Genomic DNA, 16053 nt, shown 5'->3' with positions numbered 1-16053 from the left:
ACCTAGAAGGTGTGTTTACATTCCACAAGAAAGGAGGTGGACATCTAAAGGGGGATCCGCCTGCAAGAGGGGAGACACACTGTTTCCACAATCGGCCAGGAGGGAGAGGCAGGCCTCCTCAGAGCCACCAAACCACTTACACACGGTCTCCTCGGGTGGTTCTCGACCTAATTGTCATTTTTCTCATCACAACCTTCCTCCCTCATCCCAACCCAACACGGAGCACCGCCCCTATTCACGAGTCTCTAAGGCTGTGTCAACAAAGGTGAGTGCCCCTCTCCATTCTGCTGTGCTTGCCACTTCATTCTAGAAGGGAGCCAATTAGACGGGCACTGCCCCATCTTCCTTCTTTGAGGCTTTTGGGCTTAAGTAGCTCATAGACATGCAGCCTTAGAATTTTAATAGATGCCTGATTGTGGTGTTTCAAAAGGGGGAGAGGCAGGCATGCAACTTGGGAACAAAGAAAAGATACTTTAGGTTGAGCTGTTTTTCCACTTCACCGAGGACGCTGCTCTGTGAGCGAGCCTGGCATTCTTCGCTCTTCTCTCCACCTGCACGCTTCTGCCCATTAGCTGAGAATAGGACATCCGAACAGAAGGAGCAAGTCACGGACAGCACAGGAGCCCCACAACACATCATCCTTTGAGCTCATCCTGGGTCCTTCTGGGCAAAGCCCCTCCGTGGCCATCCCTGGTTTAAAGGAAGGATGAGACCTGGAAGCAGGGCCTGTGGACATCTTGGGGTATAGATGGGGAACGTGAGCCCCACACGGTGCTGAGCACAACCGTCTGTGGCTCCTCACCGCCTGGCGTTCAGGGCTCTCTAAAGAGATGTCATACATGGGCATGATGGTTTGTCACTTAGCTGTGATTCTGATCGGCATGTGGCTGAAGCATTATTAAGTGTGTGGTGTGCCTAGGTAAAGGGCAGAGAGCCTCCTACTTTAGGTGACCTCCAGAGAGGCCCAGAAATGCATTTCAAAAGCTAGCAGAGTCCCTTCAGCCTTGTGCTGACCCCTTACAATATACAAGCATGTCAGCATACAGGACAAAAGCATGTTCCTGGCTTGGCATTTGTCGTATTCTTGCACTAAAGTGTGGGCCCTGAAGGTCAGGGGCCTCACATCACTATACCTGCATATCTGGGCTGGACATGACTGGGTTGAGAAAGTGTCTGGTGGCCACTGCAAGGAAGACCCAAGCAGCAGGGATGCCACTGGAGGCACAAGTTTCCGAAGCAAGGGGACATATTTGAGGGTGCTGAGTACCAACCACAGAGCTCTGCTCCCACTGAGCCCTCAAAGGCCCACAGAGGCTGTTCTAGGCCTATGAGGAGAGGGAGACCAGCAGGTAAGGAGCAGGTGGCTCAGCCAAGTCTGATAATCTGTCTTCAGGTTTATTCCTGGTCCTTCAGATGGGCATCCTGGAAGAGGCTGAAGACGGTATCTGGCCTCTTCTCTCTGCCATCAGCCCCAAGCATGGCCATGCTTATCTGGGCAGTGGTTGCTACTTTTAATCTGGGGCAAGCTGAAGGGTCTCTATATCCTCTCAGCCATGTGTGTATGTATGTATGTATGTATGTATGTATGTATATATATATATATATGTATATATGTATACATGTATGTATATACTTTGAGACAGGGTCTTATGTATCCCAGGCTGACCTCAAACCTACTGTTTAGCCAAGGTTAACCTCGAACTTCTGAAGGCTGAGGGTACAGGCATGTACCTCACACCCAGTTTCTACTCAGTAGTAGGGATCAAACCCAGAGGGCTTCATGTATGCCAAGCAAGCATCTTAAAGGACAATAACCCAGGCCCTGAGGAATCCTTTTTGTTTTCGCTGTCTTCCTAGTTTGGGGTTGTACACTGGGGCACACTTGCTGAGGGATAATGTTCTCCTGAACATGTTCTCATTCCATCTCTCCTTACAGGCCCCTACCGGCTTCCCATCAGCCAATGTGGTCTGTCCTCTGCTGCCACAAGCTCTGTGCAGTTGCAGTCACAGACAATCAGATTAAATGTCCTGTCACCCAACATTGATCAGATTAGCAACCTTGTGACTATTCATTAATTGCATTTTCTCTCAGTGCCCTATTCAACTCAATAGCAAGTGCATTGTTTGTAGCATTAAAAAAGTAAATACAAATGGGATGCTTGCTGCATTTTAAAACGAACTATCTGCTACCCTTTCGGAACAGGGTATAAAAGGATAGGTAGGTTAATGAAATGCTAATTTTCTTGGGGCCAAACAATTAAACTAGGCAATTTCCCAAGAGGCATACGATTTCTGTGAAGGCTTTTCAGGATTCTGGCTTTCTCTGTGTTCTGGGAAAGGCCTTGATACTTCTGGAAATGGGGCCAGTCCCTCAATTCCACCCCAACCTTGCCCATCCTTTTGTGTAATAAAGGGAAAGCACAAAAGGAGAAGATATAGAAGGAAAGAAATTGTCGTATTTATGATGTGACTTGAGAAATCTCAAGGATTATTGAACAGTGGTCCTACAGTATAGGAAGAGAGTTGACAGCTGTATAAAGCGTGGTTTCTACCAGGGATGCCCAGGGACTGGCTAACAAGGCTCCCTGTCATGGACAAGGACAATGATGCCCAGCCAGAGGAAGAGAATGCTGTGAGAGTCACCCCATTGCCCTCACATCTTCACACCATCCCTCTGTTCCTCCAGGTTTCCATGTGATGACAACAATGCCCTGGGCTGGCGAGAGTTGGGATAGATGCCACTCACTGGGCAGATAGTTCCCAACATTAGGGAACTTGTCTAAAGTCTTGTGGGGCCCCACTTTAGGATACATTGCATTTTTGTGGGAAGACATTGACAAGAGAAGTTACTCACTAGCAAGGAAAATTCCCTGACAGAGAGGTCTGCTAATGAATGGAGGTGACTCTCTGGGGACATGGCTTGCATGCCATATAGTTTTGACACAAAGGACTGAGGAGACTAGACACACAGGGGTAGATTTTCGGAAAGACCCGGAAATGGGGCCATGTCCTGCGTGTCTGGCATGGTATCTAGCACGGCCTGGTTTTGGAAATGTCTTCATTTTTCTAATGTACTTACATAACTTTCCTCTTTTCCCATCCCCTAAATGGAGAACCCTCACTACTCAGATCTTTTCTGTAGAAAACATCAGTAAACAGTGGTTTAATGAGTGCCAGGCACTGGGCTAGGTATCTTATCTCAAATACTGAATCTTCATTTCCCCTCATCCTGAATTGTTCTTAGGGGTTAGAGGAAGAACACAGGAATTTCCTTTTTAATTAATTAATTAATTTAGAGATTGAGTCTTAGTATATAGCTGTGACTGCCCTGAAATTCTCTTTATAGACTAGGCTGGCCTTGAACTTAGAGAACCTCCTGCCTCTGCCTCCTGAGTTAAAGGCATGCACCTCTACAACTAACAAGGAAAAATTCTTACTTGGCTTGGGACCCTGACAGATCTCGGCCTGGCCTGGCTGGCAGCAGGCTGACTTGGGAGAAGCACTGGCTTCTCATAGGACACGCCCTCTCATGTTTCCTCATCTGGAAAATGTGAACGAAGACAGCCACTCTCAAATCTAGCTGTTATGAGGCTAGAAGGGGAAAAAAAATGTAATTTAAAAATAATTAGCCCAAGACAAAGTAGAAGAAGCCCTTCATCTCTGGAAGTATCGTTAAAACAAGTAAGTTATAATCAGTATGAACCCCTTCCCCTTTTTCTTATTTTCCATGTCATTATTTCTTAAAGCCTGTGGCCCACATGTGCACAACTCCTCTCCAGAGCAGATTTAATTGAGCTAAAAAGGCAGGAATCACTCAAAGAAGAGATCCCTGTGGCCATGTAAATATTAGTTAGCATTTCACTGACAGAAACGTTCCACTGTTTTTGCACCATAAAAATCTGCCCAATGGCTGAGGGACGGTGGCAACCCAATGGTTAAGTTAAATTCATCTTTCAAGAGGTTGTTTACACATTTAGTTGTTGTGTATATGTGTGCATGCACGTGTCTTGTGTGCCCTGGCACTCGTGTTTAGATCAGAGGACAACTCTCAGGAGTTTGTCCTCTTTCTCTCATGTGAGGTCCAGAGATTAGAACTTGGGCTTAGTGGTCTTTACATTTAAATTGAGCATGTAGCAGTTATCTCTCCCATTGCTGTGATGGGATGTCCAGCAGAAGCAGCTTCCAGGGAGCAAGGGTTTGTTTTGGCTCATGGTTCAAGAAGACTATCATGGTGGTGAAGGCATGGTGGTCAGGGCTTGCAGTGTGGTTTGCTCCTCACATCTCAGGAAGCTGAGCCTGCAGAGAACCTCCTCCCTGTATCTACCAGAGAGGAACTGCAGCTTGCTTTCCTATTGCTGTGAAGACTCACCATGACCAAGGCAACCTATTAAAAAAAAACAAAAAAAAAAAACTGAATTGGGGGCTTGCTTACAGTTCAGAAGGTAAGCCCTTGGCCGTCCTGATGGGGAGCATGGCAGCAGGAAGGCAGACGCGGCGCTGGAGCAGCTGAAGGCTTACATCTGATCCAAAAGCTGGAGGCAGAGGGAGCCAGAGACTGGGCCTGGTGTGGCTTTAACCCCAGCTCCAGGACATAGCTTCTCCAAAAAGGCCACATCTCCTAATCCTTCTCAAAACAGCCTACCAACTGAGGACCAAGCATTTGAATATAAGCGCCTGTGGGAGCCATTTTTGTTCAAACCACCACATCCATGTCCCAAACATTTCTATAACTTCTTAAAGTAGGGCTGTTAGCTGGAGACCAAGTATTGAAAAACATGAGTCCGACAGGGGCATTTCACAACCCAGTGTTGCTTCTGTTCGAATCCAAGGCCCTCCAAAGATGAAACAGCATAGAAACAGACCAGAAGAGCTCGGCTCAGAGGCGACCTGGGGACCTGTGTATATTCTGACTTATAGTTCTGACACTGGAACACACCGATCATTAGCTAAGAATGTGGGCATTTTAGTGACGGGTTATGGGAATCATCAAAAATCAAGCACAATAAAGAGGACCAATATTTATGGCACTTTAAAGCCTCGCCCGTTACTGCTCAGAGCTCTCCTCAATTGTTTAACTGCCATCGGTTCCACTGTCTCCGTGTGATTTTATACGTCTGAGGTAGAAAAGAATGCACCCCGCAAGTAGAAAGTTAAAGACCATGGCGAGGCCCATTAGAATAACATTACGCGTCTTTATTCCCTGCACTTAGTTTGTCAATTGCTAATTATTTCTTTTTTTTTTCCCCTATGCAACAAAATAGAAGCCGTAAAAATCTCTGGTTTAATGAAAACTTCTTTACTAAATAGGTCCTCCAACTCTGCTGAGGTAATTTATCTACCTCAGTAGGCAATGACCTTTTGTGAGTCGTGAGTCATTCCTCACTCTTAATGAGGTGAGCCCTGATGCCAATCCAACTCTGCACAGCCCCGCCCTGCCCCTGCCCCCCTCACCTCCTCTCCCTCGGCCCCTCCCCCCCACTCCCCCCCCCCCCCAGCAGTCTGGGCTGCTCCTGGCCTGTCAGCTTCTCTAAGGCTGTACCTAGGTCCCACAGTGAACCCACCTGGGAGAGCATCTACTCCCTTCCCCTGGGCTCTGTTCTTTTCTCAATGAACCTGAGGAAAACAGAGTTGCAGGTGGAACACGCTAACAGAAGTTTCATAATGGTCTGGGAAGAACATATTTCCTGGCCTTTGGACAGAGTGGTCTCTCAGTTATGGGAAAACCAGGCAGGTTCTCTGACCATTGTCTTGTGCTTCCCATCTTAGAGGTTAGAGCAGCATCCTCTAGGAACCAGGCCGGTGGTCTCCGGGGAGTTCTGAGTGAAGAGTCAACTGCATAGTTGTGAACTGTGATGTGGAATACTGACTGTCTATTTTAACCAGAATTATGACTTATAGTGTGTTACTAATTACATACATGGCTCACCAGTTACACTTGAATACTTATGGCTGTTCAGTACCAATATACAAAATATAGCTGAGAAGTGTAAGATAAACAATCAAATGACTAGAGCTTTCAATGTTTTCTTCCTGTTCACATGTGGGTTTTCTTATACATTTTCCTTATGTCTGGGCTTCAGAGGGAAGAATGGCACGACCTTACTTCAGTCCAGAAGTGGTCCCTCCAAAGTCCAGAAAGGATGGGTGTGGAGTTTGAGGCCATGTGGCTTTCCACTAAGCTCCTTCCAACATAAGGCCAGAGGTGGAGACTGGGAACTGCTCAAAGAGCAAGGTGTTTCCTCCCACCTCATCTCAGCCTTGAAATTTTTTCCCCATGCTCCAGATGGAGAGCTATAAAATTCCTTCCAGAATGTTCTATGATTCTACTTTCAAAATATATAGCCATGATGGGATGGCCAGGCTGTGGATACACCCAGTGCAGGTCTGGGTTGAAGGCACATGACTGTGACGTGTGTTTTTACCTCTGGGGACAGTCTGCTGCGACAGGCTCCACAAAGGGGAGAGCCTGTCCTTTCCCACAAAATGTCAGCAGGAAACCGAAGGTAGAACTAACGGAAGGCCATGGAGCAGCAGCGGGCAGGCACGTGCCTGTCTGACATCTTCCTCCACCATTTGGACAGCAAATGACAGAGTGGAAAGCAACAGAACAAATCCAAAGTCGGAATGTTTACTCAAGTCATTTTAGTGTGTGCATTCGTGCTAACTAGATGGCATTGTCTTTAATGAGTTCGAGTTCACGCAGCCATATGTGATAACTTCTAACCTTGTAGATGAAAACTACAGTCTTTAAGCAGGTGGTAGAAACAAAACCAATTCTTTCCAACAGGGTACTTCCTCATTGACCTTGATAGTCCCAGTGAAATTCAAGTAAGAGTCAGAGGAAGGATTATGTGGGGCTTTCAAGGTGTTGTATTAAATGAAGGAATCCTGGGATGACTTTTTGTTTTGGAAATCAGCAAGCTATCAAGAACACTAAGCTCTGAAGGGGTTATTTTTAGGGAAATCATCTGAATTAAGTAAAGCAGCAGCTCCAGTGCAAACCTTCAGCTTGTTCCGAGGTCAATGAATTTGTTTATCTACATGTCTGTGTGAGGCTGGTAACTGTGACTCACGAAGGGAAGCCACTGCAGTTGACCTATTCAGTGTCAGCTGAGAGATGTCTGCCTTAAATCTGTCAGGATGGGCCTGTGGCCACTTCTGCAAAAACCCTTGGGGACAAAATTTATTGTTGTACCTCAATAGCTTTCTGTTCACCTCCAAAACAGGGGTCCTGGGTCACGCTAATGATTGCAGAGAGATAAAACACTTTATATTTTATTAAACAGGACCCCTTAATAATTAATCAAATGTGAAATTTGTTTTCCATCACTAGCAGTAACTCTAAGTGTTGGTTTCTCCCCCCCCCCCCCCTTTCTTCTTGGCTCTTTTTTCCTTTTAAATCACCCTCTGTGGATTCCTCCTGCTGCAAAGCAATTGAGTAGAAAAAGCCCAATTTATGACCTGACTTTTTAAACTGTAATCACACCTCTGGGCTTCTTCTGGAGAAGGGATGGGGGATTCTGTCAGATAAACACATGAGGATCTGTTCTCAGGTCCTTTAGCCCCACTACAGTGGGGTAGGAATTCGGGTTGTGCACGAGACCACTGGATGCTGACCCTCCCGTGGAGGCCATACATCAACATGGCACCTCTGACGGACCTCCGTGCAACAGTGCAACACACAATGTGAAGCAGCAAAGAGCTGAGTTAGAAACAGCTTTCCTCATCCCCATCCAGGCTAAGGAGGCACCTGGTGGGGCCGAGACATCAGCCCCAAGTCCGTTTCCAGGCAGTTGGCAACAGAGTTGAAGTATTCTAGCCACATCAGCTTAGAAGATCGTGGAATCATGGGGAGTCGGACAGATTAACGTTAGGGCGAGGACTCTGCTGACAGATTAACACCAGAGAGGGGACACTGCAGGCAGCTCTGCTGACCTGTCATTACCGAAAGGTCAGAGAGAACGCAGGCTGGTTTAACGTCTGCTGTCCAGGCCATTCCACCTGAATGTGTACACTGTGCAGAACTACACTGTGTGGGATGTGCGTGGAGGTGGGCTATTTAAGAGTTTCTGGGATGCAGGGGAGGAAGGCGGGGTACACAGCTGAGAATACAAAACCAGGTGACGTGAAAGCAAAATGGGCAGCAGGCCCGGCCTGGGGAATGCACAGAGGAGCAGTAACTGCTGGCGGCGGCGATATTCTCCCCCTGAGCACTAATTACGTTATTAAGCAAACAGAACAACACAGGTCCGAGGGATGGAAACATGTACACAGGATCTGGCCACTCTCTGTCTCGCTGTAAACAACCGTTGTGTGAAGCAGGGCTCTTCCCAGCCCACTGTGTTACCTACCAGCCGCTTCCCTTAACTTTCTATATGCTTCAGGAGAGGAACTACTGTCTTCTATATAAGCCACGCCAGAGGAGCGTCCCCCCAACCCCCATACACTCTCCCTTTCATGAGACAGGGCCAGGGCAGTAGTGGGATCCTTCCTGTTGAAGATTCAGGACTCAGGAGACACATGGGTTTCAAAAGTGGCAACTCGCATTTTTTTTCCAGCAAAGAGCATGCATTTGCTAATTAGACCTTTGCAAGACACTAGAACCCAAATCTCCTTTGATCTCCCTAAATCCAGTCTAAAGAGGTGGGTGTAAACACAGGATTGGAAGAAACCGGGAACAACATGGAAAGGATTTGTCTGGGATGGGAATAAATCTGTTTTTAAAAAGGGGGGGGGGTGTCTACGAGGGGGACTCACAGAGGGAAATCTGCAGCAGGCTGAGGCGGCCGCCAGTGAATGGCAGAGAGAGGAGAGGCTATTTGAATACTGATGTGGTCCTCTCTTTCTTCCATTTCCATTAATGACATGCTCATCAAGGGCAAACAATGGGACCGGCTGCCGGCGCCTGTCACAGGGTGTGGGTGCTGGGATGCCAGGCTGTCATCCCAGGGCTGCATTTAGAGACCTGCACGCTAATAAGAAGTGCTCTGTGCCGTCAATGCAGACAGGTGCTTCCTCGGCTGGGCCATGCTCCATTCCCTTCCCCCTGAAGCCCTCCTCCCCCAGCCCCCCTGACAGACACCATGAAATGCACAAATTAACAGCCCCATCATGTTGGGCTGCCGCTGCCTGCGGTGAAAGCAGAAAATCAAGTTGTCACCCAGGGTGCATTGATAAAGCCACAGCCTCATTTCTCTGTTGGTGCCCTATAATAGCAAGTGCCAGACAGCTGGCGGGATGGGAGGCTTTAGATTAAGGCTTCCATGCACTCTGCCCAGGGAATTAGGAGTTGCTGCTTCCATGTGGAAATTCTGGGACAAACATCTGGAGAGAGCAAAGTTTCCTGGAGCAGAAGCCTCCTTTGGCCCTTCCAGACAGACAAGAGAGAGCCAGGTCAGGCATTTCCCTTCAAAACCAATAGCTAATCAAACCTCCCAAGCTTCCAACTTTGAATCTGCTTAGAACTTTACTAGAGACTTGGAGTGGGTGACAGCAAAGAATCCAGTGGTCCAGATGTCCGCTCTTCAATGCAGAGATGTCTCAGGTCCCCTGACTCCAGCTTCTTGCAGTCCAACCAGCAGGTCCTTCTCCCAAGTTTCCTAAAATAAATGTTGGCAACCAGAGTCCACTGCCTACAGCTTCCCCCCACCTCTAGACCGGTCTGCTCTGCGCAATACATCTGAACAGATCTAAGCTACATCTCAGGAAACAAGATTCAAGCAACCTTGGCCTCCAGGCACGACAGCCACTGGCTCTGGGTGTATGGTGACCTGTGCCAGCCTGGGCTGACATTTGTCCTGGTCAAGTGTGCAGAGGAAAGACATGGGGCCCCCAAGCCCTTCAGACTCCAAGGAGTTTAATGACATAATGGCCTGAGAACTTCAACATAAAACAGAAAGAGCTACTAAGGAAACTTATAGCATAAAACCCCCCTCCTGTCACTTTTATAGAATCAGTAAAACACTCTATTGAATTTATGAGCTACATAATGACTATGGAGACCGTACCTGGAATTAGAACCAACTCACAAGTCTCAACTATAAACCCTGCTCTATCCTTACTCTATCCCTCCAGCTTCTCTGGCCTCTCCCTTTAACCGAGGAGTATTGCCTTCTTCAAACTCAGGCCTGAGCTAGTTCCCATCTTTCTAGTAAATCCCGACTTCCTCCAGGAGACCGAGGCTGACAGGCCTCCAGGGGTAGGGCTGTTTCATTTTAGAGCGTCAGACGAATTTTGAAAAACAAACCTGCAAGTCTTTTCTTTTGCATAAAGCCTGTCAAAGAGAGAGATCTCCAAGGACATGCACAGGCTGCCTCATTATCTGTGACTCCATGTTGTGATGGCCGTTCCAAAATGAGAGTATCCCCAACGCTTACAAGTTTGTGAAATGCATCTGCAGCCAGGTACACAGGACAAGAGCCTGGGGTCTATGAAGTTTCTAATGACCGCAGGAGAGGGGGTGCCCATCCCGACACTAAGCAAGATGCTTTACTCTGTTTTCGGTTTCCATCTCACTCCGTAAGTCTCTCTGCTCCCCAAGGATCCCTCTGAAGGGGTAATAACATAAAATGGGTGAAACAAAGCCATAAGCCAGTTAAGTCTGAAAGACATGTCATCTCATCTAAAAGGAAGAAACGGGCCATTTCCATGCCTAAGGCTGACAGCAACGCCTGAGCTGGCAACAGCGCTATTCCACTTGATTTATAGAATAATGGGGTGACAAATGATGACAAAAATAAACTTTTACTGCACTGAACTGCTCCTTTATTTATGAAATTTGGCCAAGTAGTGAAATCTTTTATCTGCAAGTTGTAACATGGAGTGGGAAGGAGCGATTATGTGTGGTGATAGTAACCCTGCGATGAAGCCCGAGTCCGCTGGAAATGGATTGGGGTAAAATAACTACCGCACCATGATAAATGTGAACACCTCTTTGCTGACAGATGATCTAACAGGTGTTCATAACAACTATATAAGAGGATTTATTTATGGCCAACCACAGCCGCAGCTCTGTAAATCAACTCCAACAGCTGTACTCCGCAGAAACCAGGTCCCCAATGGGGGAACAGAGCGAAAGCCCAGAGAACACAATTCACTCCAGAATCTTAATCATCAAATAACATTTTTTTTTTTTTTTTAGGTAATTACACCACCACATAGAAATCATGATTACTTCCAATTAGAAATCTGAGCTGTTCATAACTTTGTTTACCAAATATTGGTATTTAGGCTGCACAGTCTTGATGAAGTCTGAGGCATCTTGAAGAAGCTGGGGTCAAGGAAAGAGCACCCTGGGAGGGTGACACAATTCTGGGCGATGCCAGTAAGAGGCCCTTCACACTAGCTTCCAGTTTTAAAAAGCTCAGAACTCGGACAGGAGTTGGAAGGATACTGGGTTTTTCCCTTTCTCTCCAGCAGCCCACCCTCACCGCTGGCAGCACCGTCACCTGGCAACCATTCCTCGTACCATAGATAGTCCATAGCCAAAGATAAAGGTGAACTCAACAGAAGTGGGGGTACACTAGGCCGAGGGGTCTGCCTTCATTCATTCTTTCTCCACTGCTCTGCCATGGTGAGAGTTTAACATTTTGTAGGTTACATTTAAAAAATTCACATACACACACACACACACACACACACATCCATATCTATATGAATACACACACACATATATTCAGGATAGTAAGGGTTATATATATAGATATGTCTTAGAGAAACTTTATTTTTTTTTTTACACTTCTATAAATGGATTCTTGCATTCACCACTCTTGAGGTAAGAGGGTCACAAGTCTGCCCTCTCCCCCTCCTACAAATCTATCAAGCTGCTTCCTATTCATTTTGCTTTGTGACCCACTGAGTTTAACCAGGGCCATCTGTGTGACCACTGGAACATGGTGGGCTCAGTAGAGGGCATATGACTAAAGACAGCAGTAGCTCCTACCAATCCAGACTCTATTAATAGCCAGTGGTCCAGAAGTAAGGAGTGGGTCCTGTGAGGCCCTCCCCCTTCCTTGACTGAGCAGACAGGGCTGGTCTTGTGTGGGCGCAGAGCGGGCAACTAAAGTTGATGTGTTAACGGTTCTATCTAGTGTAGGAAATGGGGTTTTGTAGCCCTCTTCTCATCTCTGGCTCTGACATACTTGCTCTTCCACCATGTTCCCTGAGCCTTAGACGGGTTGGTAGACTTGACTTGGTTAGGCTGGGCCTACAGTCATTGCTTATGCAGTTACAGTCTTAACAATTCTCATCTGTTGTCCGTGGAGATGATGGCCATACTGGAAGACCTCTCAGACCGTGCTGAAAGGAGAGTGGGTTGGGAAGCTGCTCTTCTAGTGGACAAACTCAGATCCGATCTGAGGACACTCACCTCCTTTCTCCGTTATGCTGTCTCTTCAATCCTATCCCACGCTGCTGAGCAGAGGGGAGGGGTTGGAGATGATTTGTTCCCTCAAGCAGCCATGTTGGCATATGCAGCCTCAGGCCTGACATAAATGAGCCTACTGGAAGCTTTATGCATGGTATTTAAACCTAAACCTTTGATGTACTTGGTTCTCAAAGCTATAAAAGACAATTTCATTCATTCATTTATTCATTCATTCATTCATTCATCTTTAAGTGTTGGGGGTCTTAACTTGTGGCCTTGCCCAGGTTAAGCAAGTGCTCTATCACTGAGCTAGGCTCTCAGATGAGGGTCTAGGTCCTCGAGCACACACACATACCCACACACTGGCCATATCAGCTAGTAAGCAGACGTTTACAGGACTACACAGACAAAATGACTCAGAAAATTACATGCCGAAGAAAGTATGTGTAGTCAATCAGTCTACAGCCTAAAATCAGACCCAGGAGGCCTGGTTCTCCCAACTACCAGGTTGGTGGCTTTGGAACTTCAGTTTTTGCCTTCTTCCACTGTTAGCAGAGCCCTAAATTCCCATCATGGATGGTAGCTACCATACATCTTCTAAACTGCCACAGGACCGTGGGGATCAGTTTGAGGCAGGGAGGAGGAGCTAGGCAAGACAGGAAGGAGAATGACTCCCTGACATGCTGGTCAGCACTGCTTTCTGTATGAAGGCTGTTGACACCTTGCAGGACACAGCTTCAGCGGAGAACATTATGTTCTCACTTCATTCCCAGCAACTCCCCTTTCTCTCCTAAACCCCAGGCCACTTTTAGAACTTAGACCACTGCCTCATTTGTCACCTCCAGCGACCGACCACCTTGCCCCCTTTCCCCAGTGACACAGTGATGACTTGGCAGCTATCCCTCTGCTTCCTGGCATTCCTCATGAACCAGCTCGGCCTTCACAGCTGTCCCAAGTTGATGGTTCAAATGACCAGTAGTCAGATCACAGAAGTCTCTTTACCCTTCAACACAGTGAGAGAAGAAAAAAACCCAAACCAAAAAGCAAGGGACCCAAAAAGAGAGCAAAGCACTGTTAGCTGGTAGTGAACACTGTTAGACAGACACAACAGGAACGGAGGGCAACTTTGTGAAGACCCTGAAAAGCATCCTCTGGTCCACGCAAGGGAAAGCTTTCTGTTAGTTATTGATGCTTACAACTAAACTATTATGTGATAAACAAGCTTTTCTTTCAAATCAGGAAAATAGTGAAAGTGACCGTGGAGACTTTCTCTGCAGTCACAGGCAAGGTGGAGGGCAGGAGGAGGGAGGGAGAGGGTTCAGAGACAGGAGCAGACAAGAAGTCACTGACACCAGAGCGCCCACCACTGACAGAGTGTACAACCCAGGGCCACCAGCCAGGTCAGAGCTGCAGGAAGTAGGAATGGGGAGATATCTTAGCATCTACATGGAAGAAATGACATTTGCAAACTAGGGCTGACTCACTAACTTGAGAAAGGCACTCAGTGCCATTTCTTTATCCTGATTATGGCATAGGCTTCTTTTTCTTTTAATAATTTATTTTTATGTACATTAGTGTTCTGCCTTCATGTATGCTTGTATGACAATGTTGAATCCTCTGGAACAAGTGTCACAGTTGTGAGCCACCACGTGGATGCTGGGAATTGAACTCAGGTCCTCTGGAAGAGCAGCCAGTGCTCTTAACTGCTCAGCCCCTCTCTCCATCCCCTCTCTTTCTTAAGTGAATTTATTTATTTAATTTATTTAATTTATTCATGTGAGTGTGTGAACAAGCATGCCACTATGTGCAGGTCTGAGGAACCTTGCCGGTGTTGGTTCTCTCTTCCTACTATGTGGGTCCCAGGGATCATCACTGGGGCCGATGGTAAGTAGCTTTATGTGATGAGCCATCTGGCCAGGCCAAGTGTAAATTTCTTAGAGAGGTGTATGTGCGAGGGTGTGCGTATGCATGCACGTGAGTGTGTTAAGACTCTACCGTGTGTCAGAACAAAGCTCAGAGTAGCCTTTAGGGACAAGGGAGTAGCACAGCTGCAGTTTTGTACCAGATCACAGCTCGCCTGCTTTTTCCCCGATTTTGTGCAGGGCATTTTCTTCTATTTAAACTAAGTGTGCTGTAAGATCAGAGCCACCAGAGAAGCAGAGAAGGTGAAAGACCTTAGGTTGCTTTCAGTCGGTCCAACACTCTCCCTCCCCCTCATTACTTAGCATTCTGATTTCTTATCTTCTCTAGAATTTAACAAGCATATTCTTAACAATGGACACACAGGCCACCAGGGCAAACTGGGTAGTCACTCTAGTTGTTTGCAGATGATTGGGGCTGGGGGATAGGAAATGGATTGACACCAAATAATGAGACTCAGTATGAATTACTCAAAGGCCATCCTTTGAGATGGGTGTACAAAAATGTCCCTTTACGTGAACATTAAAATGAAACCCACACAGCTAGAATTAAGAAGTCAGCATTGGCTAGCTGACTCAATGAAAGAGTTTAAAGGAACCCACAGTTAAATTCAAGTTAAAGGAAATGTGTGGCACTGTCACAAGAAAAAGCTAACGCTTGGGGCACCTGTCATTCTCTGATTTCATTTATGTGAAAAACAGCTTAAGATATTAACTATCAATGGCAAAATGATTTCAGCTGGTAGCTTTCACTATCAATACCGTGCATTACTACCAACTGGTTCATATTGCTTATTGATTTACATATATTAAAAAAACAACTTTGTGTGTTCTAGATTATTTTCTATCCTGCAATGAAACAATGACCAAAAAGCAAGTCCAGAAGGTAAGTATTCTTCTGGTGTATATGTTCTGATCACAGTCTAGGGCAGAGGGAAATCAGGGCGGAACTTGGAGGTGGGGCTGAAGCAGAGACATGGAGGACACTGCTGACTGGCTTGTTTCTATATACAATCCAGGATGGTCACCTGCCTAGGGGTGGTATTGCCTAGTGGGCAGGACCCACCTACATCAATCATGAAGTTACCCCAGGTACCCTCACAGGCTAATCTCAAGAAGCTAATTCCTCAATTTCAGTTTTTTCTTTTCCCAGGTGTCTCTCTGGTTTGTGTCAAATTGACACACACTATGTGTGTGCACATGTGCAAGAGTGCACATGTGCGTGTGTTGGGGTGTGGTGCATACTCCAGGGCAGTGAGCATGGAAAGGTCAGAGGACAACTTCTGGGAGTTGGGTTTTGCCTTTCCTCCTTGACTCTGCCTCTACACTGGGTGCTTCAAGCTAGCTGGCCTGCAAGCATCCGGGCCATCATCCTGTCTTCACCTCCCATTTCCCAGAATGCTGGGTTACAGCTGTGTGCTATTCAACTAGATTCTCATACAAGTGAGTTCCAGGGATCGGAACTCAGGTAGCCAGGCTTGGGAGGCAGGTGTTGCTACCCACCCAGCCAGTGCTTCTCAACCCTTTAATACAGTTCTCATAACTATGTAGTTATGTACTTTATAACTACAATTTTGCTACTTTTTAAATTTTAAAGATATATTTTATATATGAGTGCTCTATGTGCATGCATACCTACACACCAGAAACGGGGGTCCGAACTTACAGATTGGTTGTGAGCCACCATGTGGTTGCTGGGAATTAACCTCCGGAAGAGTAGCTGGTGCTCTCAACTGCTGAGCCATCCCTCCAGCCCCTTTATTAATCACA

Source organism: Arvicanthis niloticus, chromosome 29 (genome assembly GCF_011762505.2).
Source record: "Arvicanthis niloticus isolate mArvNil1 chromosome 29, mArvNil1.pat.X, whole genome shotgun sequence".
Lineage (NCBI taxonomy): Eukaryota > Metazoa > Chordata > Mammalia > Rodentia > Muridae > Arvicanthis > Arvicanthis niloticus.
The sequence above is the reverse complement of the archived record's forward strand: the minus strand, read 5'-3'. Positions refer to the sequence as shown.